Source organism: Podarcis liolepis, assembly GCF_965112155.1.
Source record: "Podarcis liolepis genome assembly, chromosome: 12".
Taxonomy (NCBI): Eukaryota; Metazoa; Chordata; class Lepidosauria; order Squamata; family Lacertidae; genus Podarcis; species Podarcis liolepis.
This window is the reverse complement of record NC_139563.1, coordinates 13,431,142-13,455,745: the sequence shown is the minus strand read 5'-3', so window position 1 is coordinate 13,455,745 and position 24,604 is coordinate 13,431,142. Positions and strand designations below refer to the sequence as shown.

Sequence of the window (24,604 nt, the reverse complement as noted above, 5' to 3'; positions counted from 1 at the left end):
CACAAGGCGGGGTTTTTAGAGCAGGTTCTTGTGGTGTGGGTGCAAGCACAAAAACACACACACACATACGCAACGTGGTGCCCTCAGCTGTGATGGGGCTTCTCGCCTCTTCTGAGAAAGGAGTTTCCTTTGCCCCCCGGGCTTCCTAAGGCAGTTTGCCTCCCAAAGAAAAGGGTCCTCTCTTCTTGGGGTTTCTGTCCTGTGTGGCCACTGTTTTTATGTTGCACGCAAATAAAGGTTTTATTGGGATGTGGTCGCAGGCTGCACTTTTTCTTGTATCCCCCCCCCACACACACACATCTACACCATATGCATAGAACTGCCCTGAGACCAGTAGGCATAGGGTGGTATAGACATTTAATAATTTTTTTAAAGAGTAAAATAAACAAACTTGTTTAAGGGCGCTGGTAACAGTAGCTCTGCGAAAAGTTTTCTACGGTTCTCAGGATTCTTTGGGGGAAAGCCATGTGCTTTAAATGTACTTATTTTTTTATGTCATAAAATTGATTCACCACTTGAGTGTAGGAAAAAACCTCAGGGTGGTGTCTACACCTGTACATCAGGAGTGGGGAACCTGTGGTCTTCCAGTTGTTGATGGGCTGCAACCCCCTTTAATTTCCTTCAGTGCCTTTTCTCTAGAAAAATAGGTGCTGGTACTCACCATGAAGTTGTTACAGCAATGCCACACTTTTTTAATGACAAGAAAAAAGAGGTGTTGGTACTGCGTACCCTTGAGTACCCCCTGAAAAGAAAACCACTGCCCTTTAGCCCCCATCCCGAACAGCAGTCAGGAATGAAGTCCACCATCATCTGGGAAGGTCACAGGTTGCTCTGCTTCCATGCATCCCAGGCTTCCTTGACCTACCGTAGTATCCTCCAGATTTTTTGGACTACAATTCCCAATAGGCCCAGCCAGTAGGGTCAACAAGTAGGGATGGTGGGAGCTGTAGGCCACCAACACCTGGAGAATCATAGGTTCCCAGTTCTTGCTTTAGACTAAAGGCAGGTTCGCACGATAATTCACACATGGAGATATCACATGGTGCTTGAGCCTTCCGCAATCTGGTTCCCTCAAGATGTTTTGAAGTACAACAGAAATGGGAGACTTGTGACCCTTCCGATGTTGTTGGACCAGCTCCCATCAGCCCTAGCCAGAACAACTAATGGTCAGGGATGATAGGAGTAGTAGTCAAACGATCTCTAAAGGGCCACAGATTCCCCGCTTCCATTGGCTCCAGAAAGCATAGTCAAAGATTCAGGGGGGTGGACTTGTAGCCCCTGTCATTTTGAAGGCTACATCAGCTGTAGTCTAACCTACCTGACAGGGTGAGGATGGGATTAAAGGGTGTTGGAGCAGGGAAAGAGCAAATAACCATGTGTGTTGTCTGGAATTTCTTGGAGAAAAAGTGGCTATAATAAAAATAAATTATGTATTTATTATGCTTTTATCTTACCCCTTCTCCACTTTTCGTTAATCCTCACAACAACTCTGTGGGGTAGTCTAGGCCAAGTGATAATGGCCGGCCAAATGTCATTTTGCAAATTTCATGAATAAAAAGAAATCTGAACTGTGGGTGGATATCCTAGAGCGGTATGTTATACACCACACAATTTACAAGTAAAGAAGTTCATCTTTGCTGTGTGGAAGGGGGGGGGAGTATTTCACCCATGACACTGGGTGACAAAACCTAACCTACAGCCATCCCATACTAGGTGTGATGGTTCAGAGCCCATAGTCACACACCCTGAGGCTTTCACAAGACAAAATGCATCCTTCTGCATACATCAAGCACATCACAATGAGCATTTTGCTAGTGGAGAATAATCCCAGAAACCATCAAAGCAGGCAAATGTTGGTCTTTTGTCCATCACCATCAATGTAGTTCAGTGGTTAAAGTGTTGGGCAAGGAAATTGAAGGTCAGAGTTCAAATCCTTGCTCAGTCATAATGCTCACTGGGCAACCTTCAGTCAGTTGCCATCTCTGAGCCTAAGCTACCTTACAGGATTGTTGTGTGGGTAAAATGGAGAGGAAGGAGAACCATGTATATCACCCTGGGCACCTTAGAGAGAAATGCAATAATAAATAGATATAAAATATATAAGTATCTCTTCTTCTGAAAACTTGTATTTAAATCTGGACTTAAGTCTGTCAGTCATTATGGCTTACAGTACCAGAGCAACAAGCTACTCAAGTGACAATTGGAGCTTTGGCAGCAACGGAAACAAAGCCTCTTTCTCAGAGACCGACTTGGAATTAATGGACTGCTGAGTGGTAATTTATGACTGTAATGTAACACTTCCCGAGAATAACATGCTAACTTTATAATCTTGTAGCTGTTAGTGACTTGCTGTTACCTTAAGTTATAGGCATAGAGTCTGACTCTATTCGTGACAGCTTTAATTGTTTTCATAAATTTTCATTCAGCCCGTTTTTAAATAAAAATCAAACAGCAAGAAATATAGTGTGCAGTAGTCATTTTACACCCTGATTAATTCAACTGATAAATTTTATTGGGACAATTTATTAGATCGTTGGTTGAATACCGCACTGAGCTTACCATAAAAAAATTTGTTAACACTAAACAAAAGTTTAACAGCTCTGACAAATCATACAATGCTGATGGTGCTAATAATCTGCTCAATGAGAATCTTTGTCAACAGCAATGGGTATCTGACCCACAACTGAGAGAGAACATCTGTCCAGAACCCTGGCGTACTTGGCAACCAGTCCAAAGGGCAAATGCTAGTCTGGCAGTCCAACAGGTCAAGAAACACTGTCCAGGTTCAATACAACAAGCCACGTCCAAAATCCAGGTGCCTGCCTAGGCAGCCAAACCAGGGTTAGGGTACTTGCAGTTCAGTCCCACGGAGCTTCTCAGATACCCAAGCCATGGTTCATCAGTATGGGAAGTTGAGCAGACACAGCACCTTGGCTCTGCTTTTATCCCTTGAATCTTGATTGTAACATCTGGGCTTTATGAGGCATGTGACCCTCAGCTGCTCTGAGCCTAATCCAGTTGAGGAATCACACACTCCCAGAGCTAACAAGCCACACCTGGCCAGCTAGTGAGCTGGGCTATGCACCTTTGCCTGCCTTTGTCTCCTAGAGCAGGGTTTCCCAAACTTGGGTTTGGGACTACAATTCCCATCATCCCTGACCACTGATCCTGCTAGCTAGGGATGATGGGAGATGTAGTCTAACAACTCTGAGCTCCCTATAGCTCAGATTCTGCCACGTTTAGAGAGAGATGGACCCCTATGGTGATGGTGAGGGGTCCTGCTCCTCTAGTTCCTGTGCTCTGACCCCCATCCTCTTGCTATCCTCTGTCGTCCCACAAGTACTTTCTATGCCCACAACCTTTCCTTCTCCATTCCCAGCTTGCCCCAGTGGGCACCAGTCATGAATACGCAAGCAGCCCTGCTCAAGGAAGTTTTTAGGTGCCATGAGAGCATCTATTTTTGGGTGCCATGAGAGCATAGCCCTGAAAAAAGCACACCTTTTGGGCTCCGTGATCTCGCATGGGTCATGTGACTCGAGTGGGAGCACAGATGGAAAGACATGCGTCCCAGTTTGGGGACTCAACATGTTGGAGGGTATGTAATGTCCCATAATCCATTCAGCTGAATGTCACATCCGTGATTAAGTACATTCAGGACTGGTAACTGAAAGCTGGAAGATAATATGGGACATGGTATTTGTGCATCAGAGAAATTAATATAGATAATTACATTAAACAAGAATACAGGACTGCAGTTACCACTAAGGGGTTTAGATGAATGATTGCCATTACTGTTAATTAATTGAAGTTAATTAATGGATGCTTTAAGAACATTTGCTGTTCTTGCCCATGAAAATCAAATGCTAACAAGTCAGCAAGAATAGGCATGTCCTTACACAGAAGCAATTTCACTGACAAAATTCACATAAAATTCAGCAGACTCAGGGTTTCATTAATCATTCCAACCTTACCTCTAAGCTTGTAGAGACAACTCAAAGCGGTATGATTGACCATAGCTGAAAAAACACAACCCCTAAAGCCACCCTTATAAATAAACTAAATTTCTGGGCCAGTTTCAACGTGTCCCTTTCGTGCTGACCGCGACACTTTTTATTCTTGGCAATGTACATCTAGTTCCTATTAAAAGGAATTATATCTTGTTCATTTATTTGCATTTATAAGCCAGTTTTCCAATAAAGCCCCCCAAAGCAGCATACCAAGATCTAACCCCGTAGGCTTGAAATAATTAAAATAATTATAATAGCCTGAAATAGCCTAAAAGCAGCAGCATCTAGCAGAAATATTACCAGTTCAAAAAGGTAAACACAAAAGAGCCTTGTCGTGATAGCAGAAAGCAGACTTGCTGTACAGTGGCACCTCGGGTTAAGTACTTAATTCATTCCGGAGGTCCGTTCTTAACCTGAAACTGTTCTTAACCTGAAGCACCACTTTAGCTAATGGGGCCTCCTGCTGCCACCACGCCGCCGGAGCACGATTTCTGTTCTCATCCTGAAGCAAAGTTCTTAACCTGAAGCACAATTCCTGGGTTAGCGGAGTCTGTAACCTGAAGCGTATGTAACCTGAGGTACCACTGTATTCTGATTCAGCCGGCCCTGCCAGTTTGTCAACCAGAGATTGCAACAGCCCCCACCATATAGGTTACGACCAACAATTCAAAAGGGACATTCTAAAGAGCATGGTGGCTGTTTCCAATTTTGGATTCTTTATGAATACAAATTTGCCAGAGCTAACCACCACAACTTGAATCTCAGCAGGACTTGCTTCTGAGTGGACATGCATAGGAAACCCACTGTTAATCACAAGTATGAGCAAGAGAAACTCTACCCTCTCCACAACTTTTTAAAAAACAATTATAACCCATTTTGAAGATCAATTTTTGTGAAGCCGTCAGAAACATTTTTCATGAGGTTGCAAACGGTCTTCAGTAATATGAACTAGTGGCCCTTTGTTGGCTTACTTTTGGGCACTCCTAACACATCTGTCCTGGAGTTAAGTAAATCAAGAACCTTAATTAACAAAGACTGGCAGGAATGCAAAAGCAATGAATTAGTTTGTGCGCTACCTGAAGGCTCAAGCTCACACACAAACCCCTAAAATATAGTAGTTACAATTAATGGATTTAATTATTAATGCCAGACCCTGTCTCTGAAAGTGTCTGAGAGGTCCATTTTGGCATTCTTATTACTCTTTAATTATAATTGATGTGCCAAGGGAAAATGTCAGGTAATGTACATTTTAGCATGTGTTATTGTCCTCCTTAAGAGCTCCTGGTCCTTGTTTTAAAAAGTCAGTGATATGCAAGACAATAGCGATGAAACCCAAATTTATTAGGGCACTTAAAAATCATTATTAATTGCTTCGCACAGCAGGTATCTACAAGATAGAACTTCTTTTTCAATATATATACAGGAATTATTTAAGTGTTTTAAAAGGCAGTATTAAACCTGTGGGGTGTTTTGTCACAAGTTACTGTCTCTCAACTACAGCCCATCCTGTGCAAGTTTATAAATGATTCACAAAGACTGGATTAGAAGGGGAGGGGACTTTGCTTAGCAGTATGCTACTGCAAAACTACTGCCGGAAGAAATATCAACAACCTCAGATATGCAGATGACACAACCTTGATGGCAGAAAGTGAGGAGGAATTAAAGAACCTTTTAATGAGGGTGAAAGAGGAGAGCACAAAATATGGCCTGAAGCTCAACATCAAAAAAACTAACTGGTCCTATCACCTCCTGGCCAATAGAAGGGAAAGAAATGGAGGCAGTGAGAGATTTTACTTTCTTGGGCTCCATGATCACTGCAGATGGTGACAGCAGTCACAAAATTAAAAGACACCTGCTTCTTGGGAGAAAAGCAATGACAAACCTAGACAGCATCTTAAAAAGCAGAGACATCACCTTGCCAACAAAGGTCCGTATAGTTAAAGCTATGGTTTTCCCAGTAGTGATGTATGGACATGAGAGCTGGACCATAAATAAGCCTGATCGCCAAAGAATTTATGCTTTTGAATTATGGTGCTGGAGGAGACTCTTGAGAGTCCCATGGACTGCAAGAAGATCAAACCTCTCCATTCTGAAGGAAATCAGCCCTGAGTGCTCACTGGAAGGACAGATCCTGAAGCTGAGGCTCCAATACTTTGGCCACCTCATGAGAAGAGAAGACTCCCTGGAAAAGACCCTGATGTTGGGAAAGATGGAGGGCACAAGGAGAAGGGGACGACAGAGGACGAGATGGTTGGACAGTGTTCTCGAAGCTACCAACATGAGTTTGACCAAACTGCGGGAGGCAGTGGAAGACAGGAGTGCCTGGCATGCTCTGGTCCATGGGGTCACAAAGAGTCAGACACGACTAACGACTAAACAACAACAACTGCAAAACTATTTATGAGACTGATACTAGTCAAATATCCCTTAACTTCCTTTCCTTGCTAGTTCCACCTAGAACTGATTCCTTGCATACAACAATTTCTAGATCATTTCAGTTCCTACAGTGTATACAGTAATGCAGACTATAGGGGGCAGAAAGGGATTCAGCCCCCTCAATATTTCTGGGCAAGGGGCCAAACCCCCTCCCCCATATTGAGGGGGGCTGCCACCTCCCACTTCCCCCTGGGTGAGTGCCGGCCCGCTGGGTGGAGGTGGGATGGGTCACATGACGCCGGGCCCCCTCAGTGTGGGGGGCAAATACAAATTAAGTGTCATGGCTGCCTACCTAAGAGTCCCTTGCCCGGCTGGCCTATCCATTCTGGCAGTCGTGCCAGAAAGGAGGCAGTAAAAGCCCCACTTTCCTTGCACACAGAATAATAGCACTGTAGGATTCTTCTGTGTTCCCTTACTTGCGAGCCTCACATTGGCCACAGTGAGGACACCTGAGCTTTATTCTAAATAGGAGAGCTGTCTGGAGATTAAGCACACATTATACTCCTACAATCTAAGCCATAAATAGGGAAAAATATGTGATTGCCAAACGAACAAGTCATCCACCATTCTTGCAGGCTTTTTGCAAAGGGTGGCTTTGCCCCAGGATCATTCAGCCCTTTAAAGCTCTAAGTTGTATTTTAAAGATTGACAGTAAATATATGAATTAAACCAATTAGAGTAATGCTCTGGGTTAATCATGTGCCAAACGCCACCACGTCTGCCCCACAGATTTATTAAGTTGATCCTGCCTTGGTGGGAGTCAAATGGCAAGTGTCCCGCTGCCTTTTATGACTTCCAAGGAACTTGAACAGCCTTTGCCTCCTTTGAATCGCCTGTGCGACATTTCCCTGGAGATCCTTTCCCTACTGCTCAGCTGACAATTGTCACAGCTGCGCGTTGCTTAGCCTGCCCTTAAATTGGCACTGACTTATAGTCAAAGCCCTGAAGTGCAGATGCAGCCCACAGGTTATTACACACAGAGAGAGAGACATTCTGTAGCAAGGCAAACCAAATTATATAAAAACAGGATTCTGATAGATAGAATAGATAGAATTCTGTGCCTTGTTTCAATTATGAAAACGTATGTTATTTCTAATTTGGCATAGCATTTTTTCCTGCGTTTATTTCATATAATTTGTTCTGCTTTTGCTAATCCTGGAGACAGTGCCGGATTTACGTATAAACTAAACAAGCTATAGCTTGGGGGCCCCAAAAAAATTAAAGGGAAAAAACCTGGGTGTACATTTCCAAAAAATAAGATAAAAAACAAATGAAATAAAACCTACATACAGCAGCAGTGGCGAATGGCTTTAGATACCTGTTAGGTCCATAAATTACCATATAGCATATTTTCAACACAAAAAACAGCGACAAATTGTTGTTGACAAAGGACAGCTGGACATATAAAGGGCCCCATTACCTTCAGTAGCTTAGGGCCTCATCAAACCTAAATCTAGCCCTGCCTGGAGATAGGAGAAAGCAAAGGGCTTTATGGATTACCACCCTCTGATCCCTGAAAATCATATTCAGCAATTCCTCTGCCTTCCGAGATGTCATTTGGCAACCTTGAATCTTTTCATATCAGGCATCCACCTTTTAATGCTAGTCTGCAACTTGGGATCCACATTAATTAAAAAAAATTGTCATGTAACTATCCTTGTAGTAAAGAGTTATATGGCAAATGGGTCACAGCGAGAGACTTTGGAACAATGCGTCCAGGAATCCACATAAAAGAGTAAGTGGAGGAATGAGGATTGTTCTTGTCACCAGAACTTTGAGTGTTCTACTCATTCATCTCCTCGGCTAGAAAACCAGGGTTCCCATTGAGAAGAGACATGTTGAGCTTGATGTGTGTTGATATGGCCCATGTAAATTGATTCTTAATTTTAAACTGTTTTCAGTGGAAATAGCTTTTGGGCACCATCCCAAAGTGTAATATATACTGGTAATGGATCGTCGCGAGTCATTAGCTACAAGCGTAATGTAGAAAACATATCCTGGGCAACAACTGCCCTTTACACACTGTATTTGGTAGATTCCACTTTCACTTCAATAAATTTATATAATGAATTCTAATGCCAAATGCTAATAACACAGCTGGCTTAAAGACTTAACATGGGTTCCCTATATCATCCAGGCCAGCAAGGGAATATACATATCAGAGCGAATGCAAGAAAATATAATTATATTCAAAGAGGAGTTATCACTGTACTAGCATTAACCTTGCAAAGCGCACACCACCAATGTCTATATAATGAATTTAACCTTGCATTTGATAATGAAATATGATGAAAAGATCAGTGCAGCGCTAGTGTTTCAGATGATAAGGAATCGCTACAACTTGCTATTTTCACTGTGTGTTGAAAAATGGGAATGCTGTTTTCTTTCATTTAGATTTGGGGAGCTTGTTTTAATTCCTTGTGTGCCAGGAACATAAGTATATTATAATATATATATATATATATATATATATATATATATATATATATATATATAAATGTAGAGCTTTAAACACAAACAAACCATTAAATATATCCTCTACACAGAAAGCCAATCATAGAGAGGAAGTAATTTATTTAACGAGATTTATAGAACACTTGATGATAATAAAAATCTAAGTGCTTTACACAAAATAGTATAAAATATTCATAAGAAAATATTGATAAAGTCAACAGACTTTAAAAACAAAGGCTGCTTTTTCAATCATTGCTTGAGCAACGTCATCTACCTGAGAACTGTTCTTCTTCTGTGTTTCTGGAGTTTCCTTTGCTCCTTAACTGTGGCTTCATCTTTATTCTTGCCTCTTGATTTGCCCTCTGATCCCAATTGCTCTTCATTACCAACCCCTGGTTTGTTCTCTGTATTTTGCTTTCTGGCTGGCCCTCTGACCCTGATTGTTTTGTGGCAGAGACTCCTGGCTCTTTCCATGACTCAGCCCTGATTGCCTGTTACTGCAGATACACAGGGTGGTATTGGGATGGTCCCTTTTAATAATACAGTGGTACCTTGATTCTCAAACACCTTGGCTCTTAAACGCTGAAAACCCAGAAGTAAGTGTTCCGGTTTCCGAACATTTTTCAGAAGCCAAAAGTCCAATGCGGTTGTCGGCTATTGTTTCCAGGGTGCCTGCACCAATCAGAAGCTGCACCTTGTTTATCGAACATTTTGTAAGTCAAATGGACTTCCGAAACAGATTAAGTTTGGCGCGTTTGTTTTTGCTATTTATTTTGCATTTTTGTTTTTGCGGCTTTTTCAGTTAATTTGTTTTTGTGACTGTGTGGAACCCAGTTCAGCTATTGATTGATTGATTGATTGATTGATTGTGTGACTGTGGAAATGGATAAAAGTCCCCCATCCAAACAATGACTATCATCAGTGCAGGTAAGAAAAAAATAGTTTTAATTTTTATCATCTACAATGCTGTCTTATTTATTTTATAGTACAGTACATTGATTATTACTTTCATTTTATGGATCAATGGTCTTGTTAGATAGTAAAATTTAGGGGTTGTTTTTAAAAATCTGGAACAGATTAATCCGTTTTGCATTACTTTCTATGGTAAAGCGCACCTTGGTTTTGGAACGCTTTGGTTTTGGAATGGACTTCCGGAACAGATTGAGAACCAAGGTACCACTGTAACAACAACAATCTCCCTTGAAATGTAGTAGCTCATCAGGGAGAAAGGTTCTAGTCAGCTCTCTTCTTGGCATGCGAGTTTTCTATGTGCCGTTTTCTTTGTTTGGTTTAACTGCATGAGAGAGCATTCCAAAGAAGCAGCCTGGAACACTCTTGTGTTGTCCAGAGTTGTCTACACTCCTCAGCCATCTCAGACTTCAACCACTTCATTATGCTGCATGTCTAAACCCCCCATAACATGCATCCATGATGCTACCCTCAATACAAATCTGAAAGAATCCAGCCCAAGCATGGCATTTCATTCAATAGACATCAAGGGTTAAGAAGATATGGTCCTTGCCCTATTCCTCAACCTCAGAATAATCAAGGGTGCCCACCAGCAAAACTGTGGAGGAAAAATAGAAATGAAATGAGGGCTATAGGTGGGGTCTCTCATTCAGCAATGGTGACACTTTGTTCCATTCTTGGCTTTGTGTCATTCTTGTGATGATCAATTAGTCAGATGTTTTAGGACCTACAAAGATCCTAGTGAGAATACAGCTTCATCAGTCATTTTTAACAGCAGCAGCAGCAGCAATCTGAGGTGTTTTAGCACTTCTTGGGTCAAAACTTTTTTAGAAAAGAATTATTTATTGCTGCTGATTTGGGGATTTTCATGGTGCCAATTAATCAATTTCCTCAGTATTCCGAATTGACAATTAATTGACATTTCTCTCACAGCCTGGCAAAGCTCTTGCAGATCATGGCTGGCAATTAAAAAAAAAAATTACTTCCTGGAGTGGAAGAATGCTATTTCAGAATGAGAAGAAGAAGAAGAGGAGGAAACACATGAAAGATATATAAAGAATACCACACCGTTTCTATGAAGCCTAAGTAAAATAAGACATACCGTCCTCATTTGCACTAAGTTTCAGCTGGTGTTCCATTGATTAGGACAACTCCTAATGATTACAGAACTTCCTTGTCATTGGTGGTGGGCCTACTATTGGAGATATGATATAGCGAAAGACCATATTACAGTGGAAAAGCATCTGCTTTGATGCAGATGGTCCTGGGTTCAGTCCCTTCATCTCTAGGTAGGGCTGCAGAAAGACCCCTGCCTGGAACCCTGAGGAGCTGCTGCCAGTCTGTGTTGTTCTTCTTCTTTGGTGATCACTTGTAGCCGAGTAAGATTGTCTTCCATAAACACGGTTTTAACAATGAGTCCGTAAGTGACTATGGAGGCCAATTCTGGATCCACATGTCCTTCCACAGTGGGGACATTGGTTACGGGGCAGAGGTTGATCACAGTGTCCATTTGCCAAGTGTGCCTTCCTCTTAGCTTGTTTCTCCCTTGTGTCCTGTGTTCAAGTGTCTTCAAAGCCCATAACACCTTTGGTAAAGGCTGTTCTCCAATTGGTGTGCTCGCAGGCAAGTGTTTCCCAATGGTTGGTGTAGTATACATTTTTAAAGATTTGCCTCGAGACAGTCTTTGAACCTCTTTTGTTGACCACCAGCATTACACTTTCCATTTTTAAGTTCGGAATAGAGTAGTTGCTTTGGAAGACGATCATCAGGCATCCGCACAACATGACCAGTCCAACGAAGTTGATGTTGAAGAATCATTGCTTCAACACTGGTGATCTTTGCTTCTTCCAGTACACTGGTATTAGTTCGCCTGTCTTCCCAAGTGATGTGCAAGATTTTTCAGAGACACCATTGATGGAATCTTTCGAGGAGTTGGAGATAGCGTTTATAAGCGGTCCATGTTTCACAAGCATACAGTAAGGTTGGTAGTACAATAGCTTTGTAAACAAGCATTTTGGTTTCCCTGCAAATGTCCCAGACCTCAAACACTCTGCACTTCAATGGGGAGAAAGCCGCAAGACTAAGTAGTAGACAATACTAAGCTAGATAAACCATTTCAGTCTGAATCACAGATTTGCAGAGTTTGAAGGTATCCCAAGGGTTACCTATTCCAACCTCGTGCAATGCAGGAATCTCAGCTAAAGCAGTCAGTAGATTGTGAGACCCTTAATCTCAGGGTTGTCCTTTTGAGCCCCATTTTAGTGCAACAGATTCTTGTATTGCAGGGAGTTGGACTGGATGACCCTGATGGTCCCTTCCAACACAACGATTCTATGATTCTATCTCTCAGTGACAGATGGCCATCCAATCTCTCCTTAAAAACCTCCAATGAAGGAGAGTCCACAATCTCCCAAGGGAGATTGATAGGCCAGCTTCCTATGTTCCTAACTCCATGGATATACTCCATTCTTGTTCATTGTGGAACCCACCAAGGCAAGTGTTGCCCACTGACAATGTACTGTGGGCTGCAAGTTGTTCCACACGCTCCTGTTTTTACTGTTCTAGCAGGAAGCAAAAGCAGATGATTCCTTGTGTGCTTTATTTAAGTCACCAAATATCTCTGCTCTGCTGAGCTGCATTTAGACTTGGTAAAGCACAAGCTGTGCAAGACTGAAAATGAATTACAGAAAAGAAGACTACACTTTTTTATTTTAACACTTTTGCATCGCTCTGGGACTGTTATGGGATCTTAACACTGGCCCAGATGATCTACTGATCCCTTCCCACTATGAATCTGAATCTCGTTTCTAAAACGCAACTTGTGTGCATACGTAGGTGAGTTTTGTTCTCAAAAGCATGCTATTTTCATCCCAGACATACTGATGGAGAGGGAGAAATAGGTTTCACAATCTATTTAAAACAAAGATTCAGAAGCCTACAGGAATGGTGCAGATGTAATATCCAGAACACAACAGGGACAAAAAGAAAAGAAAAGAAAAACCTCTTCAACATTTGCATAATGTCTTGCAGTGGAAAATGGAAGGACAAATGAGAACATTGGTATTAAGTAGATTGTTAAATGTCTGGAAACCAAAATAGTCGCAGAACTGCAATAAAGCAGCTTTTCAAATGTGACTGGAGGATGTCCATAAAGAGGATATAATGAAAAGAACTGTCCAAATGTGGAAGGATAATATAGTTAATGTATTACTACTTTTATTATTTTATCATATTTCATTAATTGCTGGCTTTGTTCCTACAGGACTCGGTTCCATCAAAAGGGCTTTTAGTAAAATGTTTCCAGTTGAAACAACCACTTAGAACCCAAGGTGAAGGCTGAAAAAAAAGATCACTTGGTTTCTTCAAGCCATATATCCCTCCATTGTAGTGGAGAAGTATGAAACGGAATTAGACTTGTGCGGACTTCATGTTGCCATTCATGGAGCATCAAGCTTGGTTCCACAGAAAGGTCTCTAGGATGGTATACTTAGCAGAAGGGTATTTGCTCACAACACCAGTGCTGTGATTGGAAAGACTATAAGATTTCCAATTCAGCTCAGTTGCTGGTGGAGTGGATAGACAAACGTCATAGCTGTGAGAGAAATGATCCATAAAGAGCTGTGTCAACAGGTTCAGAACTATATTGGGAGGGGTTATTGTTTTGTTTGTTATTATGTGACCGTTGCATGACACCCCAATCTTCGAGTGGTGTGAGATTCCAGGTGTTCCCCGAGGGTTCATGTTTCCTTTGGCATGAAGGACAGCAGAGACTGTGGTGTATTTATGATATATGGTTTATTTACACATATATACAACCTGAGTCTACAATAATAAATAATAATAATATATTTTTATTTGTACCCCGCTGTCCCTGGCCAGAGCCGGGCTCAGGGCGGCTAACATCACAAAACTAACACAGTATACAAAGAACATAAAAACGGGCAATCAATTAATTAAAATACATCTTAAAATTAGTTCAGAGCAAATTAAAATCTGGACAGGGTAAAATTGAGAGTGGTTTTTCAGGTTATTCAGGGCCAACTGTTACCACTGGTCTTATAAAGGACCTGTGAGTGGGCCAGGAGGCCTTTTTAATGCTTGTTCTTATACAGAAAAAAAGAATCAGACTGAACCCTGACCAAAGGCCTGGCAGAACAGCTCTGTCTTTCAGGCCCTGTGGAAAGATGTCAAATCCCGCAGGGCCCTGGTCTCTTGTGAGTGGGGGTTACAGCATTAAAAACTCCAAAGGGCCTTGCTTCCCCCATAGCCAGAGCCTTGGATTCCAACAGAAATCAGGCATGTCTCTGGCTTCACAGCCTACAGCTTTGCTTTCAGCTTCTAGCTCACATTACTCAACTCTCAGCTCTGGCCTTTGTTTTTCTAACTACCAGCAAGTTGGGGGAGAAGGCTCCACCCATCATCCTTCTGGCACAGATCCACTTCCTTTGTTACCTTAAAGACCCATTACCTCACAGGGAAGCGAGCCTGTCTCTTCCAATCATTTGAATCCTTGAATAGATTTTAACACTTACTGGATCCCGGAATTGGAAGGGTCTTGGCATACAGGCTACCACCACCACCCTCAAAAAAACTCATAATATTATGTATTTTTGTGCTTTCATACTGTAAACCACCCTGCAACCCTAGGATAAAAAGTGGTATGTGCCTCTAAAAACCTATTGAGTCTTGGCAAGGGAAGAAAATACGTTCTCATTACCTTGGAGACACTATTGGAAAGCTATCACACAGTAAGTGATACACACTTTTGATTAATGTCTATGTAGGACATTTGATGACTGTGTTTGTAGGACATTGATTCAATTAATCTCCATTGGTATTCTGAAAGCAATTGGGAATGTATTTTGGATTCTTGAGTCCATCCTGGCAATAATTCCCTCCATGGCAAGGCAACGCAAGGAGGGTGTTCTGCATTAATGCCATCATCTGAATTTTCATGAAGTTTTCCCTAGTTGTAGGGGTTCTGCTTGGCAATATTGATGTGTGTGGTTTCTGTGTCCTTCTCTTCCCACTTCTGTGTCTGTGTGATACTAAGTGGCACAAGCTCCCCAGCTGTCTGAAAAACTGCAAAGGTTCTCCTCAAGATGTACCTGTGATGTCCACCAGTCAGCCAGGGAGCAGGGCAGTATCCTTCTCACAATGTCTCACATGTCTCTCTCTGCCACCAGTTCTGGAGCCCAGCCACACTTCCTGATCCCAAGTCTCTCTTCACCTCTTTCACTATTTATTCTTCTTTAGTGATCACTCATAGCCGAGTAAGAATTGTCTTCCATAAACATGGTTTTAACAGTGAGTCCGTAAGTGACCCTGAAGGCCAATTCTGGATTCTCACGTCCTTCCACAGTGGGGACATAGGTTTTCAGGCGGGAGTTGATCATGGTGAGGGTTTGCCAAGCAACCTTCCTCTTAGCGCATTTCTCCCTTTCATCCTGAGTTTGAGCGTCTTCAAAGCCCCTGACACCTTTGGTAAAGGCTGTTTTCCAATTGGAGACATCACAGGCCAGTGTTTCCCAGTTGTTGGTGTTTATAACACTGTACATTTTTTAGATTTTTCTTGAGAGAGTCTTTGAACCTCTTTTGTTGACCACCAGCATTACGATTTCCGTTTATAAGTTCAGAATAGAGTAGTTGCTTTGGAAGACGATAATCAGGCATCAGCACAACATGACTAGTCCAATAAAGTTTACTATTTATTACAAACAAAGATAAGGAGTACAAGGAGGAATGGATAATGTTCATTGAATATTTTAAAAACCAGTAAAAACAAATACACAGCTTGGCAGGTTTTGAGTGAATCCAGCAGAGTTGAAATAGGTAAGAGTTTTTAATAGATAACAAATTGGATGATTAAAAAGATGTGGATTGCGCAGAGTAGCAGAAAAGCAAAGGAACCAGGTAAAGTGTGGAAGGGAAGTCATATGGTATAAGTACACATGCTTTATTTGGTACAAAGTTGAAAGTGGGACAGGGGGAGGGGAGGGGGGAGCGGGGTTAAATATGCTCTCTGTTCCTGTTTTTGAAAATGCAGAATAAATAAATAAATGAGAAACATTGGACGATGTGGTAGGGTGTCCCTGTTTTCATCAGAGAAATGATGGAATGTATGGAGATGCAACCCCCGAACGAAAGAGATAGGTAACTATACAACCTTTAGAAGACACTAAAGACAGCCCTGTATAGTTTTATTATGTTTTTATATATGTTGGAAGCCTTCCAGAGTGACTGAGACAACCCAGTCAGATGGATGGAGTATAAATAATAAAATGGTGATGGTGATGATGAAGATGAATAGGATGTCTGTTATTATTATTCTTGTTGTTGTTAAATTTATATACCGCTCTATACCCACAGGTCTTAGGGGCAGTTCACAGGATATTTTCAGCAGAGAAATGTTGACAGATATGACCTGCTTCATTTGACAAAGGCAAATTTATGGTTTGTAAACCTAACAGGTAAAAATCCTATACGAAAAGCTGTAGAGTAAAGCACATGATTATTTGATTTTTAGAATTGCTGATACAAGTGAAGCATTGTTAGTTAACCTTGTAAAGAATTTGAAATGCAGTTTTATTATTCATATTACTGAAACAAATCGTTGTTTGTCTGAATTACCATATTATGTGTTGAAATTTATCAGCTGCAGACGGTGGTTGTAAAGATGCTTCAGGTTGTAAATAAAATGATTGTGGTCTCACAGCAGAAAGAAGGGAAGAAAATAGAGAAACCTAATTACCTGTATGAACTGAAAAATCTATGTGCCTTTACAAATGGGCATCAAATGAAGCCTCCATTATTGTAATGTATTTACACTGTCAACTCAGCCTAAAAGGGTATGCAACATTATTGTGGAGGGTGAAAACCTTGGAGCCCACCTCTGCAAACCATCCATCACATTGGTAGTCCTTACACATCCAAGTAGACCAATTTGAGCACAGGGATTTACAAGGACCAGGTTTTGTTTTGCAGGCATACATGAACACTGTGCTTACAGTTAAAGTGGCATTCGTTACTTTAAAAGCGCACACTGTAAAATGATTCCTTACTGGACCAAGAGTCAGAAATATTTGGTTGGGATGATCTAGGGCAATTTGTGTGTGTGTGACACAGTAAACTCAAATGGCAAATCTAAATAGACATTTTTGTGTATTTATTGCTCCGCAGGGACCATAGATGGATTTCACCTCACTTTGCTACGCCACGAGCAAATTATGTTGAAATCCTTCCAAGAACTGGAATGATACGTTTATAAATCCTCCTTATTGAACTTCTGGCCTCAAGTAACTTTATTATAATAAAACATTTAGCTGGGTTTTCTCCTTTCATTTATTTTGGAAATGCCTTCCACTTACAGGGAAAGAAATGTCAGCCTTTTGTAATTTTGCCTCCATATGCTGGATGTTATGCTGCAAAACAAGCATGCATCAAATTATAAAATCGCACCCCAGTGTATCCAATATGTAATGAATTTCTGCATGTGCTGTTTTATTCATTAGGCTGATTTATAGACACTTAAAGTACACAGCAGCCTTAAACAACTTAAGGTTGATTGGTCTGGAGCTGCACTATGAACCAAGAGAACTCTGGATCTCTGCCATCCTTTGAAACAATAGCCTGGTTGCCAGTGGGAATAAACAACCTTGGCTGATAATGCGTTTAGGTGCATCAAGAAAAAGGAAGCCAATCCTATTTATTTTTAAATGAAATGCCAGTACTCTGAACCAGGCAGTAAGAATTAGAACAGAACTACTCTATAAGCATGGGATGCGGGTGGTGCTGTGGTCTAAACCACAGAGCCTAGGGCTTGCTGATCAGAAGGTTGGCGGTTCGAATCCCCGCAACGGGGCAAGCTCCCATTGCTCGGTCCCTGCTCCTGCCCACCTAGCAGTTTGAAAGCACGTCAAGTGTAAGTAGATAAATAGGTACTGCTCTGGTGGGAAGGTAAATGGCGTTTCCTTGCGCTGCTCTGGTTTGCCAGAAACGGTTTAGTCATGCTGGCCACATGACCCGGAAGCTGTCTACGGACAAACGTCGGCTTCCTCAGCCTATAGAGCGAGATGAGCGTCGCAACCCCAGAGTCGTCCGTGACTGGACTTAACAGTCAGGGGTCCCTTTACCTTTACTCTATAAGCAGTGTTCTTCAGTCTTGGGTGCCCAGACATTGTTGGACTACAACTCCCATCAGCCCTGACCATTGGTTAAGCTGACCGTGGATGATGGGAGTTGTCGTCCAACCACATCTGGCAACCCAAGGTTGAAGAACAATGCTTTTACGCACAGGTGGGAAAATGGTGGCCTACATGCCAATGCGACCCACATAACCTTTGAATCTGGCTTGTCGATTCAGTCCCTGCCCAGCAATTTGCATGAATGGCATTTTTGCCTCTGAACCTAATTGTCATGTTACCGTACAGGTTGAGTAGGTGGGTGATTATTGAGTGAGGGGTAGCAGCTGTGAAGAGTCAAATTAGACCTGACATTGGGAGACCCATAATTATAAATTTATTATTGTTTACTGCATTTATATCCCCCCCTGTTGGTATTATTTTGGGCCTCCCCAGTTAAAAGATCAGGTAACAGATGACAAGAAAGAACTGCCTGAGACCCTGGAGACCAGCTGTCAGTCAGAATGACCTCATCCTGGGCAAGGTGGACCAATAGTGGCTGACCTGGTATAACTTAATGTAGCTTGCTAGGCTCCCCTCAATTGTGAAATGCACTCTACACATGCTCAGGATGCGCTTTGCCACTCCCACAAACTTGCCTTAGAGATACCTGGTTCAGCATAAATTGGCACGGTTGGTGTTTCTTCTCCTTTTCTGCTCAACTTCCTGATCTCTCTCTCTTTCTTTCTCCTTCTCTTTTCTAAAACAAATCTCCAAAATAGTACAGCCCTCTGCAAGTCATAGCGTTAGGCTCATTCAAAGAGACCATTTGCCTGCTGAAGGCCTCTGATTCAGAAAGCAATTCTTAGCACCCCATCTCACACCAAATTTGGCAATCTAAATATGTTTTGTGTTAATGCAATAGTAATGCTTTTTAATCTTATCTACCTCACAAGCTTGCTCCTAACCTTTCCAGTGGGTGGTAATGTAAGTGCCCAGGCTACATCAATTACATTTCCATTAGCATTTCAGATATCTCTTTTCATATAGCATTATCTGAGTGCAGACATAGGAAATGTCAATATTGTCTTTCCCTTCATTATGCTAATCACACTCTGTAATTCAGCAGCTTAGAGTTCTTCAAAAGGAGACTGAGATATTTATGCTGAGATAACATTTCCAAGGAGCTGACCTGAGTGAACACAGCGCCAAACCTGTGCAAATATGCCAGCCAGGTGAATGGTATGAACTCAGAGTTGCTTGTGGCATCAGTCAAACACGCCTCTTTGCATGGAGGAGCAGTCCATTGCACAACTTCCCACCTGAAGTGGTGCAGCCCAGTCACAGTTATAGCACCCTCACCTGCTGCTTGTGAAACCAACATAAAGTTACATCACTTTCAATTATTTACAATAAATAGCATGATGCATGCCTGAGTGCTCACTGGAAGGACAGATCGTGAAGCTGAGGCTCCAATACTTTGGCCACCTCATGAGAAGAGAAGACTCCCTGAAAAAGACCCTGATGTTGGGAAAGATGGAGGGCACAAGGAGAAGGGGACGACAGAGGACAAGATGGTTGGACAGTGTTCTCGAAGCTACCAGAATGAGTTTGACCAAACTGCGGAAGGCAGTGGAAGACAGGAGTGCCTGGCGTGCTCTGATCCATGGGGTCACGAAGAGTCGGACACGACTAAACGACTAAACAACAACAAAAGAATGATGCATTTGTCACCCCTGAAGGGAAGCTGCCTCTGGCCTCTGCCATCAGGGAATAAGGGTCACTGGGTGCGTTGCTGCACCTCCTACCTCCCAGGGAGAACATCACAGCAACCAGAAGACCTACCTGGTCCCATCCATTGGCCAATGGAAGAGCAGCTGTAGGGAGAAAGAATACTCAGCTGCAATTGCCACTTGTCCTTGGGCTCCAGAATGAAGGGTAGTGGTACAACTAGGCAAACAGGAAGATACTTTATACCAAATCAGACCATTTGGTCTGTCCATCTCCATATTGACTGTGCTGACTGGTATCAGGCATGGAGAGTCCTGCCCTGCCTTTGGTAACTTCACAGATAAGAATTAACGAGCAGTTTACATTTTATAGTCCTTTTTATTCAACCATCTGGTTGCAAGCAAAAATCCACATCTCTCCACAAGGAGAGCAGTTGGCTACTCTAAATCCTCCCCCTTCTGTCTCCCACAACATCCTAGGTGCCAACGGGAAGTTCTTCATCTGCTCTGCATTCTTTGTTCTCTAATACGGATGGACCTCTTAGTTCTTGGGGAGGGAGGGCCCCACAAAACTCTAATGACATCTCTGCTGGCTGTTCCCTCCCTTCTGTTTCCTTGTCCACTATCTCTTAGCTAGGCAACTCCTGTCTAAGCTGCTCAGTGTTTGTGTCTCCCTCTGCTTCTGAAACCGCTGGATCTTCCCCCTCTTCCTCCTTCTCCTTCAAAGAGGAGCTGATTTGGCTGAGAATGCATTTCCCAATCCTCTGATTCAGACCATTCCCTGACAACTGGCAATGGCTTTCCAGAGTTTCAGGCAGGGTTGTCTGTCAACTGGAGATCCTGGGGGTTGAATTTGAGACCTTATGTGTGTTAAACCTGTGATACACCATTACAGTCCAACCTTATATAATTTCAGACCCTGACAACTGGGATTTGCCCTTCAAAATGATGCCGCTGACTTGGAAAGTATTAAAATGAACTCTAAACGATCTTCCGGACCATCTCCAGCGAAGATTGTGTCCTGTGAAACTTCATCGGAATGGCCATTAATTCCGTTGCTTCCTCCCAATTACCATCCAGAGCAATGCCAACTCACAGCACGGAAATTAATGCGACAAAAAATGCTACCTCCTCCCTGGGAAATTGTAGATGTCACAGCAACAAATTGCTGCCGTTCACACAAATAAGCTAGTAAAGCCGCAGAATCTCTGAGATTTATGTTATTTGTGTTTGATATTTTCAGCATGTCTGCATTTTAAATGCATTTTAATGTAAAGGTTAATGCAGTTTTAATCAAGGTCAGATGGCTACTCTAATGGCCTACTCTTTTAAAACCTCTTTAGCTGGCTAGACAGATATTATTAGCACCGAGTGCCATTAGGGCGGAAAAAGCATGAGTTTGAATCCAATGATTCTTATACCTTAAATTAATTTTCAACCCGAAATTACATTCATTACATACATTTTCAAAAGTTTAAGAAAAATGGCATTATCAATATATTTCCCATCATATGCTCCTGTGAACTCGCCACCTATTATCTATTGCTATATTAGCAGGCCAGCTGCTCCTCCACCTATTAAATATTGTTTCCTATCCAGCAGTGTCAACCTCCAGCCCTCAGCAGAATGATGTCTGAGCAGCGAAATTAGGACAATTAAACTGCCCCTTCCTTGGTTATTGATCACTTCTGTAGTGAGAGATGACCATATTAGTCCTCAAACTGTAGCCTAACCCAATTGTGCTATGTCATAATGGCTGTGCTTGTTTTGTGACTGTACTCAGTGGCATGAACTCTACCATCGCCTCTTTTGCTGCCCATGGCAGCCATTTTGTGCTGACACCCCAGAGCCCTTATATCAAGATATGGGTAGAGGCAACTCAGATTTTCACCACACAAAAAAGCACTGTATGGTAGTATATTCATTTATGAGTCCAAGGATCTGTGCCCATGTCTTAAGAATCCTATGTTTTCAACCAGAACCAAATATTAACAGATGGGAACCGGTAAAGGCTGCTAAAAAAAGAGAGGCTGAAATGAATAGACTCAATTTGACTGAACTAAAATTTATAAGCAAATCTTATGCTTAATCAGAGCAACAGGCTTCTTTCCTACTACAGGTGTTAATATACATAGCATAACTAGAAATACAGTATTATCACAACCACAGTTACGAATGGATCGGTCTTTTCCCACCTTGAGTGTGAGTTCTTTGTAGAAATTTCACAAAACCACAATCATGGTCTTTTGACCTTTCTGTTTCCTTTTATATATTTTTCATTTGCCAGTGCATGTGTGTATATATCTTCTAACAAAAGCTAATATTTTGTACATATGAAAAAGTGGGTTCTAGCCCAGAAAATCTTCTGCCACAATAAAAGTTAGATTTAAGGTGCCGTGACTCTTGTTGCATTGATCCGTGGGGGAGAAGCAGAGCACAATGTGACGATTCATTCCTACATTTGCCAAGAATAATAATAATAATACCTAGCGTTTCTGTAGCACTTTTATAGTGTTCAATGCACTTCACACACGTTATTGAACATTTAAGTGCATGCTTAAAATAAATCCCATGGGGAGTTGCATTAAATTCAAAGATACTTATTTGCATGCTTTTCTTGTGAGAATGGAGCAAATCATATTTGATTATAAATCTCACGAAATCATGGCACCCTATATAATTGGCAGCCAGAAAATGACCCCCTCACCACCATTCTGAAAGAGTGAAAGAGACAAAATTAAGTGGCAGGTGCCAGAATAACCCTGTGAAATAAATCAACTCTCTAAGACTTTCTGCATTGGAAACAGTCTGTTTTACTTCTCAGTTTTAGAGAGACGTCTGCTCTGCATGGGAAGTGGGTGGCGCACCTTGATGCTTTAGAAAAGAACATAATTTGAGCATAAGAGATTTGGGGTAGGTAGAGGGGAGTCAGAGAGAGAGAGATAGCCTAAAATCTTATTTGTGCTTAGCTGAGAGTAAGTCAGCAGACATGTTTAGAATTTCAGTGTTAAAGGTTGTGGGGGTTTTTTCCTACCCCACATTCCTTTCTTAGGTTGACGATTTGTGGAGCAGTTAATGATCTTCATTTTTATCTGTGTGCATACTGCTGCCTGCCTTGTGTCCTTGGTGTTTGGCATGATATGAATCTAGCTAAAAGGTAAAGGACCCCTGACAGTTTACGTCCAGTCGTGAACAACTCTGGGGTTGTGGTGCTCATCTCGCTTTACTGGCCTAGGGAGCCAATGTTTGTCCGCAGACAGTTTTTCCAGGTCATGTGGCCAGCAGGACTAAGCTGCTTCTGGCGAAACCAGAGCAGCGCATGGAAATGCTGTTTACCTTCCCACCGGAGCAGTACCTATTTATCTACTTGCACTTTGACGTGCTTTTGAACTGCTAGGTTGGCAGGAGCAGGGACCGAGCATGGGAGCTCACCCTGTCGTGGGGATTCGAACCGCCGACCTCATTTCCTACTTTCTTCTTCATCATTCTCACCTTGGGACCTCTTTTGTGTTTCTTCTGCTGAGATGCAAAACCAAGCACAGCTTAGGGTATCTTTACTTTATGGCGTTTCCGTGCACTGCTCTGGTTCGCCAGAAGCGGCTCAGTCATGCTGGCCACATGACCCGGAAGCTGCAAGCCGGCTCCGTCAGCCAATAAAGCGAGATGAGCGCCACAACCCCAGAGTTGGCCACGACTGGACCTAATGGTCAGGGGTCCCTTTACCTTTACTTTATGTAGTTAGACAGAACTAGGGTATTTCCTATCAAGCATGTAGTGGCTTTTTCATTTTCCCATGCTCAAGAGTTTCAGGGTGCTTCTCCAACGGGGATTCGGTTTTAAGTTCAACTTCCGCTGAGTTAAAATAACTCCAAAACGCCAACACCCCACCCCTGATTTAAGCATTGGCTTAAATCTCTGCCACTGAAATACAGGAACTTAAAATAACATAGTCCCCTCCCACATTGTGCCCTAAACATTTTGAACGGCATCCTAGAATCTCATGTGTCTGAATGACTGAATAATTCCTCAAAAATCATAAGGCCCCTTTGACCTCCGTCGAGTTTACAGGAATGGGTTCTTCCTTTCCTTTCATTGTAAACAGCTACGTTAGGTTAATTGGGATCTAAACTCGGTTGTTTTTTTATGAGTGTTTTTAAAATGTGGTAGGTTTGATGGGGTTTTTTTTCATGCCTGCAAAAAGGCGCCTTGTCAAATTTGGGATTCTCTTTGCCTCCTCGCGATAGCAGTTTTTTCCCCCCTTTTTAATTAAAAGGTCACAGCAGCCAATTGGATCGGATTGGTATCGAAACGGCACGTTGCTCTTTTTCGTCATTTGAGCTTTTCTTCAGGAAAACGGGTCCTCGCTTGTGGCACAGCTTTCAAGACGATTGTTTCCCCAGAAATCAGGATAGAAACGTATTTCGAACAAGACAAGATCGCCAACCTTTTCCCAATTAATTCTTCCTGACAAACGCGCTGGTCAGTCTCTCTGTGCTCAACCTTTAAATATAATAGGATCATGTCTGCTTTTTAAAACCAAAGTCTCCGGCATACAGTTCAGTACTCAGAAGTGAACGCAAGCCTCGTTTACAGAGCAACCTTGTGCGTATCTACTCGGAAGGAAGCCCCGTTGAAGTCACCGAGGCTTACTCCCAGGTAACTGTGTATAGAATCGCAGTCTTAAACAGATGCGTTTTCAGATTCAGACCCAACCATATGTAATTTGGACGTGAGTCACGCTGAAATCTATGGAGCTTATTTCCAAATCCATGGCGTTTACTTGCAAGTAATTACCATTTAGAATCGCGGGATAAAAGAATCGGCTTGAAACTCCCAATGGAAAGGACGTTACGACCAAACGGAATATCTAAACCATTAACGCACATAG

At 42.2% G+C, this 24,604-nt stretch overlaps 1 protein-coding gene across 1 annotated transcript in view; it reads left to right on the top strand.

Moving 5' to 3' along the window:
- Window positions 1-24,604, top strand: part of LMBR1 (limb development membrane protein 1) — a 327,116-nt gene that overhangs the window by 151,607 nt on the left and 150,905 nt on the right. The window lies entirely within an intron of this gene.